Below are 15806 nucleotides of genomic sequence, written 5' to 3' on the forward strand. Positions count from 1 at the left end.
TCAGGGGCTTCAAGTAGTGTATCTGATGACATTACAAAGTAATTTTAGTTAAATAACATAGCTTTATTTTTCTAGGATTAATTTAGCCAATTGTAGTGAAGCTATCATATATGACCACAGTGAACAGGTTTGACATTTTCATATCAATTGTATGTTGTGTCTCATTAAGACCTATTATGCTAATTGATGTGATGAGGCTGGAATAATTATGCTTCTGGACTAGTGAGGTAAAATATTTCAAAGACAAATAACCCATTGCTTTCTCTCTCTCAATTAAATGAGTGGATACACATTTCTGTACACATATTACTATGTCATTTGTACATTGTAAATAGTTTGCTGTTAAAGGTGTCACGGTTAACTAAGCCAGAACCCAGAAGCAGACCAGGACAAGGTACGTAGATACAAAGGTGAGTGTTTATTACTAGATTCCGAGTGAGGCTGAATAATCCAGGGAACAGAGCGGGTGGCGTGGATGGGTTGTTGAGGGTGCAGTGGTTGGTCCGGTACTGGCTCGGCAGCCGCCGACCATCAGGCAGAGGTTGGGTGAAGGTTCCGGGTGAGAGACTGCAGACAGAACAAAACGGAGGTCAGTACACAGCAAGTCAAAAAGGTGCAAAACAACAAAACTAACACTACTGGCTCAGAGACTGATACGCTAACAAACATACTGTTCATGGCTAACGATCCGGCAGGAACTGGATGTTGGGCCAGAGCCTAAGAAGGGTGATGATCAGGACCAGGTGTGCAGATTGCTGATGGGATGCAGGTGCGGAAAACCAGAGCGCTCCCCGGAGCGTTCCCGAACCCTCGGGAAACTGGAGATTACGAGCAGGAACACTAGTCACCAGACAGGACCCGACTCAGACCGCCGGGATCGTCACAAAAGGGGCAATCCTTAGACCTATCCCTCTGGGCACAGACCTCAGTTCAATGTACATTTTTTATTTACATTTGGTTGAGTTGTCAACGAACGTGAATTCACCATGACATTGGATTTAGGTAAAAATTTGGGTGAAAAAAAGACGGAATTCCCTTACGTTGATGACTTTTTACAAATCCAATCAGTTTTCCACGATGATTCAATGTCATCACATTTTTATATTTTATTGAAATGATGTGGAAACAACATTGATTCAACCAGTTTTTGCCCAGTGGGATAGATGCAAGGACTGACCTTCCAAGATATCAAAATTATAGTTTTAAGCATGTTTTGAGGCTAAACAGTGTTTGTTTACATTTACAATGTTTACAAACATTGGATTAAAACGAGTTTATATTTTGGGTTCTGATGGGGTTTGACAGTTAAACTAACCTCATCATGCATTTATAAGTTATGTTCTTCAAGAATCAATGGGCTCATATATATCATTATACTGTACTGTATATCCTAAGTCCAAAAATGGATGTAGCAACTGCAGATTGCCCCTTTAAACGAATCTCTGCTCCTGTTTATTTTCTCCGCACAGAGGAATATAATGGCCACAGTCATAATAACTCTATAGAGGACGGAGGGACACAGCTACCTGGACACATAGAGGTGAGTCCCATGACCCCATGTTGACCTGCCTGGACCCTGTCCTTTCCCTCAACATGAACATATCCCTGCCCTAGTTGACTTCCCAAGCTCTCTGTGCTGTAATGCAGCAGTGTTCTGCAATGCAACGGGCAAATTCATTGAAAGCAACAACAACAACAACACATCAGATTATTTACATGATAAAGGTTAACGCAATTCTGAAGGTATACTGGATTAGTAGATTCATTTTTGCACTTATAAGTGCGTATATGTGGCTGTACGAAATGTATGATTATGTGCTTGTTTTTAGTCTTCCCTCCACATGCTTGATCAAACCTCATCCATGATCAATATTGTTGACCAATAGTGAGTGTGTATTGAAAAGAGGTTGTTTTGCATGCCTTTGTCTACCTTGCCTACATTGGAAACAACTGACCTCTTTATACTACTGTTCTCATTGTTCAGTCACAAGACCTCAGTGTCTCTCAGAGAGCTCCTCTCTTTATCAGATTAGTGCTCCCCAGGCAATAAGCACAAACTAAAATGCTACCTACAGAGAGAATATTAGTGTGTCTGTGTCGGTGTTCTCTATCCAGCAGGAATCTGTTGTTCAAGGACGAGGGAACTTGAACACTTTCTCCCTCACTCATATTCAAGCATGCTTTGACACATAAAGGTGGAAGGCCATACATTTCAAATTGTTCTAATATGCTTTCTCCAACTTAATTCTGTTGATGATCATGTGAATTGTATGCTGTATCCACACCCTGTTTCCTTCCTCCCTGTTTGTGGGTGTGGGGGCTGATAAACGAAAAGGGGAGGGGCTCTGTTTCTATTCCTGATCACAGTGTGTCCTCCAGAACCAGGATACTGCTTTATATAGGGGATCCACCTATGCTTTTCACACAAAGCTAATTGGACTGAAGTGCTTTTCCTCCTAGTCACACGGTGAAACAGACCCCACACAGGCAATCCTTCTTCACAAATTAAGTTCAAAAGATGATGTAAGACCTGGAATCGGTGAACATAATCTTAGCCGATTGGATCCAGGTCCAAGGCTGTGTCGATAAGGTTTTTCCCCCTGTGTCGTCCTGACTGCAGGGCATAGCACTGTACATACTTAGCTATACCCCTCAGGTGGAATAACACCAGGAGTAAACAAACCTAGTTGAGAAACAGCCTTTAACCCACTGTATATACAATCTCCTGAATTTCACAAGCATTTAACTTTTTGACAATGGTGCAGTTTCTCTATACTGAGACTTTCTCCTGCACATGCTTAATATGCTTATAAATCAACTGGAGAGTGGAGTGTTGAACTGAGGGTAGCTGCAACCCTGGCAAACTGGAGAGTGGAGCGTTGTGATTGAAGAGTATTGTCAGTGCCAGGTTTGGGGCTTGAATCAAGAAGTGGCTGTATACTGGTCTGGGATGATCTGAGAATATCAAGGATAGGTGGTAACGTTATTATAAAAACCAGAAAGTTCATTTCCAGGCCCTAGTGCAGTATGTACCTCTTTGCTTGCCATAGTTGAGGCTAAGTTTAGTATAATGATAGACATGACTTTTTGCAAGTCACTGGAAGATGTCCAGGATCCACTGCCTCTTAACTCCTATTCAAGTTACATAAGACAAACCACACAAAGAGAGAAGGTCCACACTCATTACAAAAATAAATCTGTTTATTTCATTTTGGGCGTGTCCTAAACTATATACTAAACTACTACCATGTACTTTTAACGTGCTTTTAACGTACATTGTCACATTCAGTAAACAGATGTTCTCTGTTCATAGGAGGAGGAGAGAAATAGTCTGTGTTTTCGACACTCTTCTCTGTCTGCCCTCCAGACTGACAGACTACAGCAGAACAAAGACACTGTGTTCTTCAGGGACGGGGTTCGCAGGATTGACTTCATACTGTCCTACCTAGATGACAAGGATGGAGAGAAGAAGCAGGTGGGCAGCATAGTGCACCATAATCAACACAGAGACAGAGAGCATTGTGTGGTTACAGAGAGACACATGACAGTTTATAAACACGGACATGACAGCACAGTGCATTAACCTTGGATTGGTCAGGCTTGCTTTGACCACATGACCAGCCTGAATCAGTGTATTAAGAGGAGAAGGTGGCTAATAGGAAGTGGTTGACAAGTTGCCAGTGGTTGAAACTTTGTTGTTGGGGAAATTGACAGAGAGGCAAAGATGTCATGCCACAGACAGACCATGGACAAACCAAGTTTCACTATTGCAAGGCTATGATGCCTGTGCCCTCTAGCTTCTGATTTTTGGACTTTGAGAATGCTGTGACTGGTGCCAGGCATTCTTTCAACAGAGCCTCTACAAGAACAGAATGGATCCTCCCCAGGATAAATGATGAGAGTGAATGGGGAAGTTAGAATACAAGGACGGATGGAAGGATAAAGTGATAGCAGCAATGATAGAAGGGGAGGGAGATACAAGGATAAATGCTTTTCAGCCCTGGTCCTTGCTATTGCGTAAAGTGCATGTGTGTCTGTCTCTGTGTATTTGTACAGGAGAGGAGGAGGGAGTTTGAGGCCAACCTTAAGAAGGCTGGATTGGAGCTTGAGAATGAGGACAAATCGGTGAGTTACCCATCCGTAGCACGCTGGTGTCCTCTAGTGGTCATCATGCAGCAGCACATCACATTACTGCAAAGTGGGGAATATCTCAGCAGAGCTTTCTTAAAGGGGAATTCCACTCCACAGTCTTCTTTCCTCAGTGGTAGAAGGGTGTCTAACATACACAAAACATTAGGAACACCTGCTCTTTCCATGACATAGACTAACCAGGTGAAATCCAGGTGAAAGCTACAATATAAGGAAGGTGTTCCTAATGTTTGGTATACTCAGTGTATGTTTCTATATGTTTTCTTTGCAACCTTTTAGGTGAAAATGAGTACTATATTCAAATGGAAAATTTAGAAAATTAGTACATTTACTCAATCTTTTAAACGATTCCTCTATTTTGTGCTTAAATATATGGTCAGTCAAATTGCCTCGCTCTGTCCTCTCTCTCAACTCATTCCTCTTAGGACTCAGATGATCTGAAAACGCCCTGAAGATCCACGCCCGTGGGAGGTGTTGGCCACCTACGCCGACGTGCTGAAGATCAAAGGGTTCCCTTTAAGGCCAGTGACATCCCCCACGGACAGGACGTTCCCACTGGAGTGGCTCTCCGACCGTTCCGCCTGCCAGAGAGCGTGATGCGCCCACAGCCTGACTACTTCACCTCTCCATTTGATAAGGACAAGATAGACTTCTTCCTCATCAACAACCGAGACACCTTCTTTCCCCCCTCCACACGCAACAGAATAGTGAGTACAGTATCTTAACACAGAATCCACAGAGACACACACACACACTGATCTGATGTCCCTTCCTGTCAGGTGTACTACATCCTGTCTCGCTGTCCGTACTATAAAGAGGACCGCAAGGAGAGAGACAAGAAAGGTATCAAGCGGTTGCTGAACAACGGGACCTACACCTCAGCCTTCCCACTTCATGATGTAAGAAACACGTGACGCCCTACCACATCTGCACGTTTACATAAGGACAGTAGATTTAATGTGATGATGTCAGATTTGTTCTAAAACTAGAACTGATTATGCTCCTGTCTCCTATGCTGTCAGTGTCGATACTGGGAGAGGGACACAAATGACCAGTGTGAGAGCGAAGCGCTACCACCTCTATAAGAATTGGGCTAGGTTCCTCTGTTTCTACAAGGAGCAGCCCTCAACCTCATCAGGTCAGACAACATCGGCTGGACATCGGTTACATTTCCCCCATGCATAGACGCAATGATCTACAGGGGGGGGGGCTTTAAACTTACTCTTGAAAGTTGTAATAGTAGAATGCACAAGGTGCAATTTCGAAATTGGATAGTGCATCATCAGTTCCTCTTGTCATGTTAGTCATTGCATACCTTAGAGAGCTATTTATAACTTGTCATAAATGTCCAGATCAACTAACCCATGTCAGCTAATGTTTTTTTATTTAGGTTTTTTAGCCCATAGATATTGTTGTAATAATTGTTGTTACTCAAATATCACATGAATACACATTACACATCGCAAAATGTATAGAATTGCAAGAAAATTAGCTTTAAAACTGCAAAATGTTCTTTGCACCCCATGACAAAATGTGTAGAATTGCAGGAAATAACCTGCAACATTCTCTCCACCAACAAGAGGGGTGTGAACAGTTTATGTCATGAACAGTGCTTGTGCCCATAGAAATAGACATGGCACATGTGCACACGCAGGGGGGACGCAGGATGTTCCCCAATGCTGGAAGGGGGGCCCCGAGTGAAACATGTTGGGAACCCCTGGTCTATAAGACCATGCAAATAATAAGTGTCCCTACTCCCTAATGTCAAATAAGTTGAATTAGCTCTGTATTATTAACAGGAAGTATTATGGGGAGAAGATTGGGATCTACTTTGCCTGGCTGGGCTTCTACACAGAGATGTTGTTCATTGCTGCGGTCATGGGCGTCATATGTTTTACCTACGGTGTGCTAAGCTACGATGACAATTTAACAAGGTTAGTACCACCAGGGGGCAGAAAGGTGCCTTATTTGAAAAATAGGAAAACACTTCATTTGCTGCGTTTAAACAGGCAGCCCAATTCTAATATTTTTCCCGATTATTGGCAGAAGATCTGATCTCATTGGTCAAAATACAAATTATTGGGCTGCCTGTTTAAACACAGCCTTTGAATCATGCCCAAGTGGGCTCTCATAGACAAATACATACACACACACACACACACACACCTGATGGTGTGTATTCAATATAATAATAATTATTATGTAAAAAAATATATACATCTTTGTTGTTGCACATCCAACAGTACACTAAATCACACAACTGTGTCAGTCTGTACAGGACATGTTTAATCACGTCATATCAAATGTATTAATGTTCTTTCTCACTTTCTATTCTTCCTCTTTATCTCTCCCACAGTAAGGAGATCTGTGACCCCAGCATTGGAGGGAGTATTGTGATGTGTCCGCTGTGTGATAAGAAGTGTAGTTACTGGAAGCTCAACTCCACGTGCCTCTCATCCTGGGTAAGGGAACATACACAGTTTATTCTGTCATAACGTCAATCTTTCTCAAATGGCTAATCATAACTCTTGATGATTAGCCATTACATCTAATTCTTGATGGCTCTCACACTTAAAAAATAATGTCTTGTGTAAATATTATGCATGACTAGCTTATTCTTATATTGTTTAAACCAGCCTGTAATCAAAGCCAGTGAGATCTCCCATGCTGAGGTGCAGTATGTCATCTTGCTGTGGCCAAAGCACAGCATGTCATTTTGTCTGGGTGGTTAGGAGCTCATCCTGTGCTGTGTTCCCTCTTCAGTAATCCCATCTGTTTGATAACGAGGGGACCGTTCTTTGCTATGTTTATGGGGATCTGGGGTAAGTGTCTGTCCACTCTGTTGTTGCTCTATTTAACCTGTTGGAGAATTACAGTACATCCCCTGTGAGGGAGACAGACTGTTACTGTTAGAGTTTAATGACCCGCCAATTCCCTGTCGGTTCTGCAGTGACTCTGTTCCTGGAGTTCTGGAAGCGGCGGCAGGCCCAGTTGGAATATGAGTGGGACCTGGTGGATTTCGAGGAGGAGCAGCAGCAGCTCCAGATCCGCCCGGAGTTTGAGACCAGGTGCACTGACCAGAGACTCAACTGGATCACCCAGGTACGGGCTGACAACTTGTTAATACACACTACTTGTAATACTGTGAAAATTCTAAAGTATTCAATGTAAACTACTGACTGGGCTTTCTGTTCTTTGTTACTGTGCAGGAAATGGAGCCATACCTACCCCTCCCCAAAAAGTGTGGTCGCTTTTGCCTCTCCGGGGTTACTGTTCTGTTCTGGGTAAGCCAACATACTACACTAATTCTGTGTGTCTGCAAGCATTTGTTCGCCATTGTGCAGTATACTGTATGTGCATGTGGATTTTGTATTCTCCACAGATACTTCTGATTGTGGCCTGTATCACTGGGGTGATAGTCTACAGGCTGGCTGTGTATGCAGCCTTCGCCAGCATCATGAAGGACAGCCCCACTAAAAAGATCCATCTGGTGGGCTCTCATCACTCCCGCAGCTTGCTACCTCTGTCACCGCCTCCTTTATCAACTTTGTCATCATTATGATCCTCAACTTCTTCTATGAGCGAGTGGCCATCTGGATCACTGATATGGGTGAGGAGGAGAAGATCGTTATCATGATGATTATCTCAGGAGGAGCAGGAAATGCAGGGAAATGGAACACAGTTGGCACATCAAGTTAAAGTGATGTTTACCCCAAGTCACATTTCCTACTCATTATTTTAAAAACATTTTCTCTCCTATAAATATTCACTGATACCTCAGAAATACGTTGCACCCATTAGTGTATGCCTCTGACCTCCTACTACTTGATCCAACAGAAATTCCCAAGACACATCTGGAGTATGAAAACAAGTTGACAATGAAGATGTTCCTCTTCCAGTTTGTCAACTACTATTCCTCATGTTTCTACGTGGCCTTCTTCAAGGGCAAATTTGTGGGTTACCCTGGCAACTACACTTACATGTTTGGCAAATACAGCAGGCTGAGGAACGAGGAGGTGAGCTTTTTCACACAGCATCTACAGCATATCAACACATCATTCTACTATATGAAACTCACTTTTGAAGAATGAACTACAGTATTTATGTTTTGATGTCAAACCTAACTGTTAAACACCCACTGCAACTTGTCCCAGTGTGACCCAGGAGGCTGTCTGATTGAGCTGACCACCCAGCTGGTGATCATCATGACAGGGAAGCAGCTGTGTGGGAACATCCAGGAGGCCTTACTGCCGTGAGTTACACTGACCTCTCACCAACTTCTGATAGACTGCGAAATGTACCTCGATCACCTTTCAGTTGCATATGTAATCCACCATGGGGTGTGAACCAGCTTGAACTTGTTAAAGATGTACGACATTCAGTATGTAAATTGTACACATGTGCCCTCCTCAGAGTTCAATTTTCTCTCGATCTATGTTGTATCCTGTCAGGCTGCTGAGGAACTGGTGGTGCAGCAGGAAGGCCCGGAAAAACCAGTACAGCCGCTGGGAGCAGGACCACGACCTGCAGAACTTCAGCCAGCTGGGCCTTTTCTATGAGTACCTGGAGATGGGTAAGAAGGTCCCTAACCCACTTCACTCTCTTCCCACATAGACAGGAGACTGTGTAGGGCTGTTCATCAACATGCTCTCTTTCTCTCTTTCCCTCCTACTCAATGCAGTAATCCAGTTTGGCTTCATCACTCTGTTTGTGGCCTCTTTCCCCCTGGCCCCCCTGCTGGCCCTCTGTAACAACATCCTGGAGGTCAGAGTGGACGCCTGGAAGTTCACCACCCAGTTCCGCCGGCCTGTGGCGGCCAAGGCCCACAACATCGGAGCCTGGCAGGAGATCCTCAATGTGGTGGCCATCTTGTCCGTTGTCACCAATGTGAGTAGGAGTAAAGCTGGTTGCATCATTGTTGTTATCAAGTGTTCAAATCTATGTCTTTATTGTTGAACAGGCCCATTTTATCATTCATATATACTGTATAATCAGAATACATAAATAAATAGTTAAATGTGTCTCTGATCCCATCTCATGCTCTCTCATCTCCCCAGGCATTCATCATGGCCTTTACTTCAGACATGATCCCCCGCCTGGTCTACCTGTATGCCTACCACCCTGGCTCTGAAGCCACTATGAGTGGCTACATCAACAGCAGCCTGTCAGTGTATGACATCTCCCAGATCCCTCTCCTCAGTACGCCCGAGGATGGGGCAATTCCTGCCTGGTTCAACAGCTCCTTCATCACCACCTGCAGGTGGGTAGAGACCGCAATGCCAGGCCACTCACATGCACATTTTATACACCCTTGAAGTCTTGACTATGGAGCTCTGATTGTATTCATCCAGATGTTTACCGAGGACTGCACAGGTCAATGCTTGGGGTTTAGCAGTATTGAATGTAGTTGCTGTGTCCTGACATTGGCCCTATATGTTGTCTCAGGTATCGTGACTACCGCTACCCTCCAGGCCACCAGAGGCAGTACTCCCAAACTATGCAGTTCTGGCACATCCTGGCAGCCAAACTGGCCTTCATCATTATCATGGAGGTAAGCCATCCAAAATATGTCTATCAAACACAGCACATCTCTCCCTTCTAAACCAGCAGGTGCTCTCTACATTACATCCAGTATGCACCAGAGCCCAGTCTTTGCTATCACTGTCTTTCAACATGTTATCATCTGTACTTCATAAGGTGATGTGTGATAATGGTATGCTCTGTAAAAACCCTCTTCCTTTCCCATCAGCACGTGGTGTTTGTGGTGAAGTTCTTTGTGGCCTGGCTGATCCCGGATGTGCCGTCCGAGGTGAAGGCTCGGATCAAACGGGAACGTTACCTCATCCAGGAATACCTGCACAGCTACGAGGTTGAGAAGCTCAAGATCCAGCTGAGTCAGAGTTTTATCATTGAACCCAAACCTGAGGTCTGCACTGCCACCGACAAACATGACGTGTTATCTGAGTGCCTGTAGGCCCCCAGTCAGTAACTCTCCTCCACTGATGGTAAACAGAAATACAGTAAAGGGCTTCTGTCAGTGGGGCAATCCTATCAACTGTTTCTCTTCGTTTTGTTTTGTTGTTTGTTAATTTTCTAATGAGCAGCTAGCAGATTTCAACCTTTTCGCCTATATTAGGACTTGCATTGGAGGCAGGGACGGAATAATTTGATCGATGACCACATCTCGTCACCTTTTCTCAGCCTCCAATGCTGTTGCAATGCAATCTCCTATTGTTCAGCTTGATTCATGTGCTCTGTGGAATGATGTTTCTTGTAAGTGAATCAATCATTCACTGCCAGTGTTGATTGTGATAGGATATTATGGAATCCTACAAAAGTATGTGCCAACTTGTTAAGTGTTCAGTTAAATGCTATTGAGTATTGTATTTATTTAGAAAACCCTCTTAGGCCTCACTCCCCCCTATCTGAGATACCTACTGCAGCCCTCATCCTCCACATACAACACCCGTTCTGCCAGTCACATTCTGTTAAAGGTCCCCAAAGCACACACATCCCTGGGTCGCTTCTTCTTTTCAGTTCGCTGCAGCTAGCGACTGGAACAAGCTGCAAAACACACTCAAAGTGGACAGTTTTATCTCCATCTCTTCATTCCAAGACTCCATCATGGACACTCTTACTGACAGTTGGTGGCTGCTTCGCGTGATGTATTGTTGTCTCTACCTGCTTACCCTTTGTGTTGTTGTCTGTGTCCAATAATGTTTGTACCATGTTTTGTGCTGTTACCATGTTTTGTTGCTGCCATGTTGTGTTGCTAGCATGTTGTTGTCATGTGTTGATGCCAGGTTGTTGTCTTAGGTCTCTCTTTATGTAGTGTTGTGGTGTCTCTCTTGTCGTGATGTGCGTTTTTGTATTTTATTTTTTATTTTTATCCCAGCCCCCATCTCCACAGGAGGCCTTTTGCCCTTTTGGTAGGCCGTCATTGTAAATAAGAATTTGTTCTTAACTGACTTGCCTAGTTAAATAAAGGTTAAATAAATATATATAAATAATAATAATTGTACCAGACAATATACAGCTTCTTGAAAAATTTTAATCTAATGTTCACCTTATCCACAATATCATAATATGTTACTAACATATGTCCAGCAAAGACTGCCAAAGATATCCCATGGCTTTTACCAGCAGCTATGTAATTAATTACCTTCAAAGAAATATGCATGTTTGATAGAAGGTAACATATAAAATCTAATTGATTTGCCTTCAAATGTTGGCATGTTATCTGCTTCAATTTGGCTGTAGCTGGGCTACATTAAATGTGATGTGTTTTCATTTAATTACTGTCATGTATTTGAGATATTTTCATTCGAGTCGATGTAAAAACTGTAAATGAAAGGCCCAATGCAGCCGTTTGTATATTAATATCAAATCATTTCTGGGTAACAATTAAGTACCTTACCGCAATTTATTTCCATAAAAATGTGCTAAAATTGCTTTTTTGCAAAACAATATTTTCTCAAGCAAGAATTTTTCTAGGACTGTCTAGGAGTGGTCTGAGTGGGGAGTGGGAAACGGAAAACTAGCTGTTATTGGCAGAGAGGTTTGGAACTCTCTTTATTATTGGTCTATCAACTAATTTACAACATGGTGATGTCACCATGGAAAAGCTGAAACTTCCGTCCATGCAAACCTGATGATTAAAAAGTCCTGTGTAGATTGTATGTTCAACCAGCAACTATTAGGAAATAACACTGATCACATTTTTTCACACTTTTCGAATGTTAGTTTCATCAGCTGTTGTACAATTGCGATATAAACACAGGACAAACAGCATTTTGACAGTCTTTAAAAACAGTTTCTCCCAGCTGGGTAATGATAGATAGAGATACTGTAATGGTAAGAGGGTAATGCACCCATACATCTACTGTATATATGTTGTGTCTGTTAGAGCTTTTTCCAATGGATATAATCTACACTCAGTTTGAAATGTTTTGAGTGGCATATTAAGTCATACCAGACAAAATATTAGCCCTGTTTTTGGGGTCGATTCCTCTTTCTTGTTTAGATTTATGGCGTAGATATGCAACTGTATGTGTGATTTCTTCTGGGGTGGGACCAAAATGTGTTTTTGCCTGTGTTACTCGTGACATGTATCTATCTGCTCTTTATGTTGACACTTATCAAACTCCTTGTAAGCAGGAAAATCAGATTCCTCAGCCCTGTTAGTCATTACTCACTTAGGTTAAGTTGCTCATTCCTATCAGCTTTTTCTGTCACACTCTGTGTCTGTATTCAGTAGCACAATGGGGAGGCCTTCTCTTTTAATTTTGTTTTAGCACAGAGCACTTATATGGGACTGATTTTTATTTAGCAAATGAGTCTTTCAGACAGAAAACTCCACTACATTATCAGTGTTTTATGTCAATCATTCCAACATGTCTGGATGGTATCATATTAAAAGGAAAGTTGACTTTAGATTACATGTTTCAAAGCAATTGTTATTCAACTTCAAAAGGGACTGCAGCTTATTGAATCGATTTCAAGTTACTGTAATGTGACTTGTGCAAACAGAGGTGTTAGCTATACAGTATATAGACTCAGAGTATGCATCAGAATCTTGTGTCCCATAGACATTCAAGGTAAGGAAACATGCATAATTTAAGAACTTGGGTGAACTGTCCCCTTTACAGCAATCAATTCTCACTATTTTATCACAGCCTGTATACACATGAAGAATGTTGGGATATGTACAGTAGTTTTCACATTAATTTCAGTAAAACAAACTTCACTTATTATTTAGATTGCTGTACAGATTACATTTGTAAAATATAGTTTACTCAATGTAAGATTAGGTCTTATAATGCAGTTAATTCTGTAATTTATTGATCAGATTTTATTTGTAGGCTTTTTTCTAGGTTAATCTGTTTTGAGCTAATCTGTTTTGTAAAATGTTAATAGCCTCTCATGCTGATGGTGGAAACTATACCCTTGGACAATTTTACTTGGTATACCTTCAACTTCAAAGTCATATGCTAGATCTCTATCTCAGGCTTGTCAATATTCCAGTGCTTGACTAACACCACTCTCAGCCATACAGACAAAATCCCTTGGGAGACTCCTTGACTCCTCATGTCCTTTTTTTGCATGCAGAGTGCAAGCCATTTAGTACATGACCAGTAGACCAATGCCTTAAATGTCTATGTTTACTTTTTGGGATGTTCTTCCAAAAACAATAACTTTCTATTGTTCTATTCCAAAATGATGTTTGCAACTCATATTCTTTAATATCATAGTCTGTGTTGTCTAAATATGTTGTGTCTTGCTTGTTTTGCATGAAAGGCCATTGACCTTTTAAACAACATTTTGATAATGTAATAAAATAAAATATTTTAGGATTTTAAATGTGTGCACTCTACAATTACTGTATAACTAAGCAATCTCAAATTCACATTTATTTACAGTTCTTCAAAAACATTTGTCAAACAAACATGTATAGAATAGAATAATTCAGGCAAGACAAAAGCAGCCTATTCATATGAGAAATACTCAAATCTTTGACAAAGAACAGTCAATACATGTTTTTTTTTTAATAAAGTTTATCATCACCAGTGGTGTAAAGTACTTAAGTAAAAATACTTAAAAGTACTAATAAGTAGTTTTTTGGGGTATCTGTACTTTACTTTACTATATATATTTTTTGACTACTTTTACTTTTATCGCTACATTCCTAAAGAAAATATTATACTTTTACTCCATACATTTTCCCTGAACACCCAAAAGTACTCGTTACATTTTGAATGCGTAGCAGGACAGGAAAATGGTCAATTCATGGACCTATCAAGAGAACACGTGTTCATCCCTGCTGCCTCTGGATTCTGGCGGACTCATCAAACACAAATGCATCTTTTGTAAATGATGTCTGAGTGTTGGAGTGTACCTGGTTATCCGTAAATTTTTTCAACAAGAAAATGTTGCTGTCTGCTTTGCTTAATATAAGGGATTTGAAATGTTTCATACTTTTACTTTTACTTTTACTTTGATACTTAAGTATATTTAGAACCGAATACTTTTAGACTTCTACTCAAGTAGTATTTTACTGGGTGACTTTCACCTTTACTTTCTATTAAGGTATCTATACTTTTACTCAAGTATGACTTTTGGGTACTTTTTTCCACCACTGTTCGTTTGTAAATTATGTCTGAATGTTGGAGTGTACCCTTTAGCTATCCATAAATAAAAATAAAATTGTGCCGTCTGGTTTGCTTAATATAAGGAATTTTAAATTATCCATACTTTTAATTTTACTTTTGATACTTAAGTATATTTTAGCAATTACATTTATTTTTGATACTTAAGGATATTTAAAACCAAATACTTTTAGACTCTTTTACTCAAGTAGTATTTTACTGGGTGACTCACTTTTACTTGAATCATTTTATATTAAGGTATCTTTACTTTTACTCAAGTATGACAATTGGGTACTTTTTCCTCCACTGATCATCACGATCTCATCGCAGCCAGTACTGCATGTAAAATGGACCGTACTTCGAGGATGTCTCACTGGCCTAATGCAAAAACCTGACAGAATTACGCTAAATGCCCGCCAGATGGCGTCAGTGCCTCAATCCATTTTATACTGTATTAGCATAAAGTAGTTGCCATCTTTTTCAGAATCTCCATGTGTCTCTCAAAGGTGTCTGGCTCTCACATTTTATTATTTCTCAATGACCCAACTTCAGAATGAATTGTGGTGGAACAGCAAGTCTCAAGAAATAGTCAGAAAACGTGGATTAATAGTTTTTTGACTTATTTGCAACATTGCTCCAATGAATACGCATGGAGTAGCTCCATATTATACCCTTCTACCCTGCGATGCTATAGTTACAGTAATGTGTGTGTGTGTGTGTGTGTTGTGTGTGTGTGTGTGTGTGTGTGTGTGTGTGTATATGTGTGTATATGTGTGTGTATATGTGTGTGTGTGTGTGTGTGTGTGTGTGTGTGTGTGTGTGTGTGTGTGTGTGTGTGTGTGTGTGTGTGTGTGTGTGTGTGTGTGTGTGTGTGTAAGCAAGCAGAGGAGTGGGTGAAAGTGTATGTGGGGGGATGCCTAAATTATTGATGGATTACTGTTTTCACGAGAGCTCATTCGATGGGAATCCACCCTCATCTGGTTTCCATAGCACCGCCCTCCGGAGGCTAAGACAGTCTTTTATGTAGGCAACATGTAGGCTTCATGCCTGATATAAAAACAAATATTGGGAAAAGTTGTAAAACTGAAACTGACTTGCGTGTGTATGTCACCATGCATAGCCCCCACACTTTGTAGGGTTATGATTTCCAAATGCAATCAAACCATCTAACCGTCCTTTCTTATTCCAGCCTGAACCACTCCCTAAAACAGTCGACTACAGTGTAACAACAATAGCTTTCAGGACAGTAGGCTATATTGAACATTGCTCTGGTGATCTGACATGGAGATGCTGCGTGCACCACGCGCAGATAGTGTGCAAGAGGCTGTCGCTGACCTTGATGCTGAACAGCCAGAGGTTCTCGCGACGTCAGAAAAGCTGGCGCTCCACATGAGACGCGTGCCCAGCTCTGTGGTTTACAGAAGCAACTCCACACACCGCTAGTTCCCGCTTCTACTGGTTGTTTTTTGTTTTAAATGATATGGTTATCACCGTAGACGCTTCTAACGTTTT

The 15806-nt window shown here is 41.5% G+C and overlaps 1 pseudogene; it reads left to right on the plus strand.

Annotated features, from left to right (window-relative positions):
• The first annotated feature begins 1233 nt into the window (after positions 1-1233).
• Positions 1234-10620, plus strand: LOC123481240 (annotated as a pseudogene).
• The last annotated feature ends 5186 nt before the right edge of the window (positions 10621-15806 follow it).

This window comes from Coregonus clupeaformis, unplaced genomic scaffold, assembly GCF_020615455.1.
Source record: "Coregonus clupeaformis isolate EN_2021a unplaced genomic scaffold, ASM2061545v1 scaf2795, whole genome shotgun sequence".
In the NCBI taxonomy this organism is placed as follows: domain Eukaryota; kingdom Metazoa; phylum Chordata; class Actinopteri; order Salmoniformes; family Salmonidae; genus Coregonus; species Coregonus clupeaformis.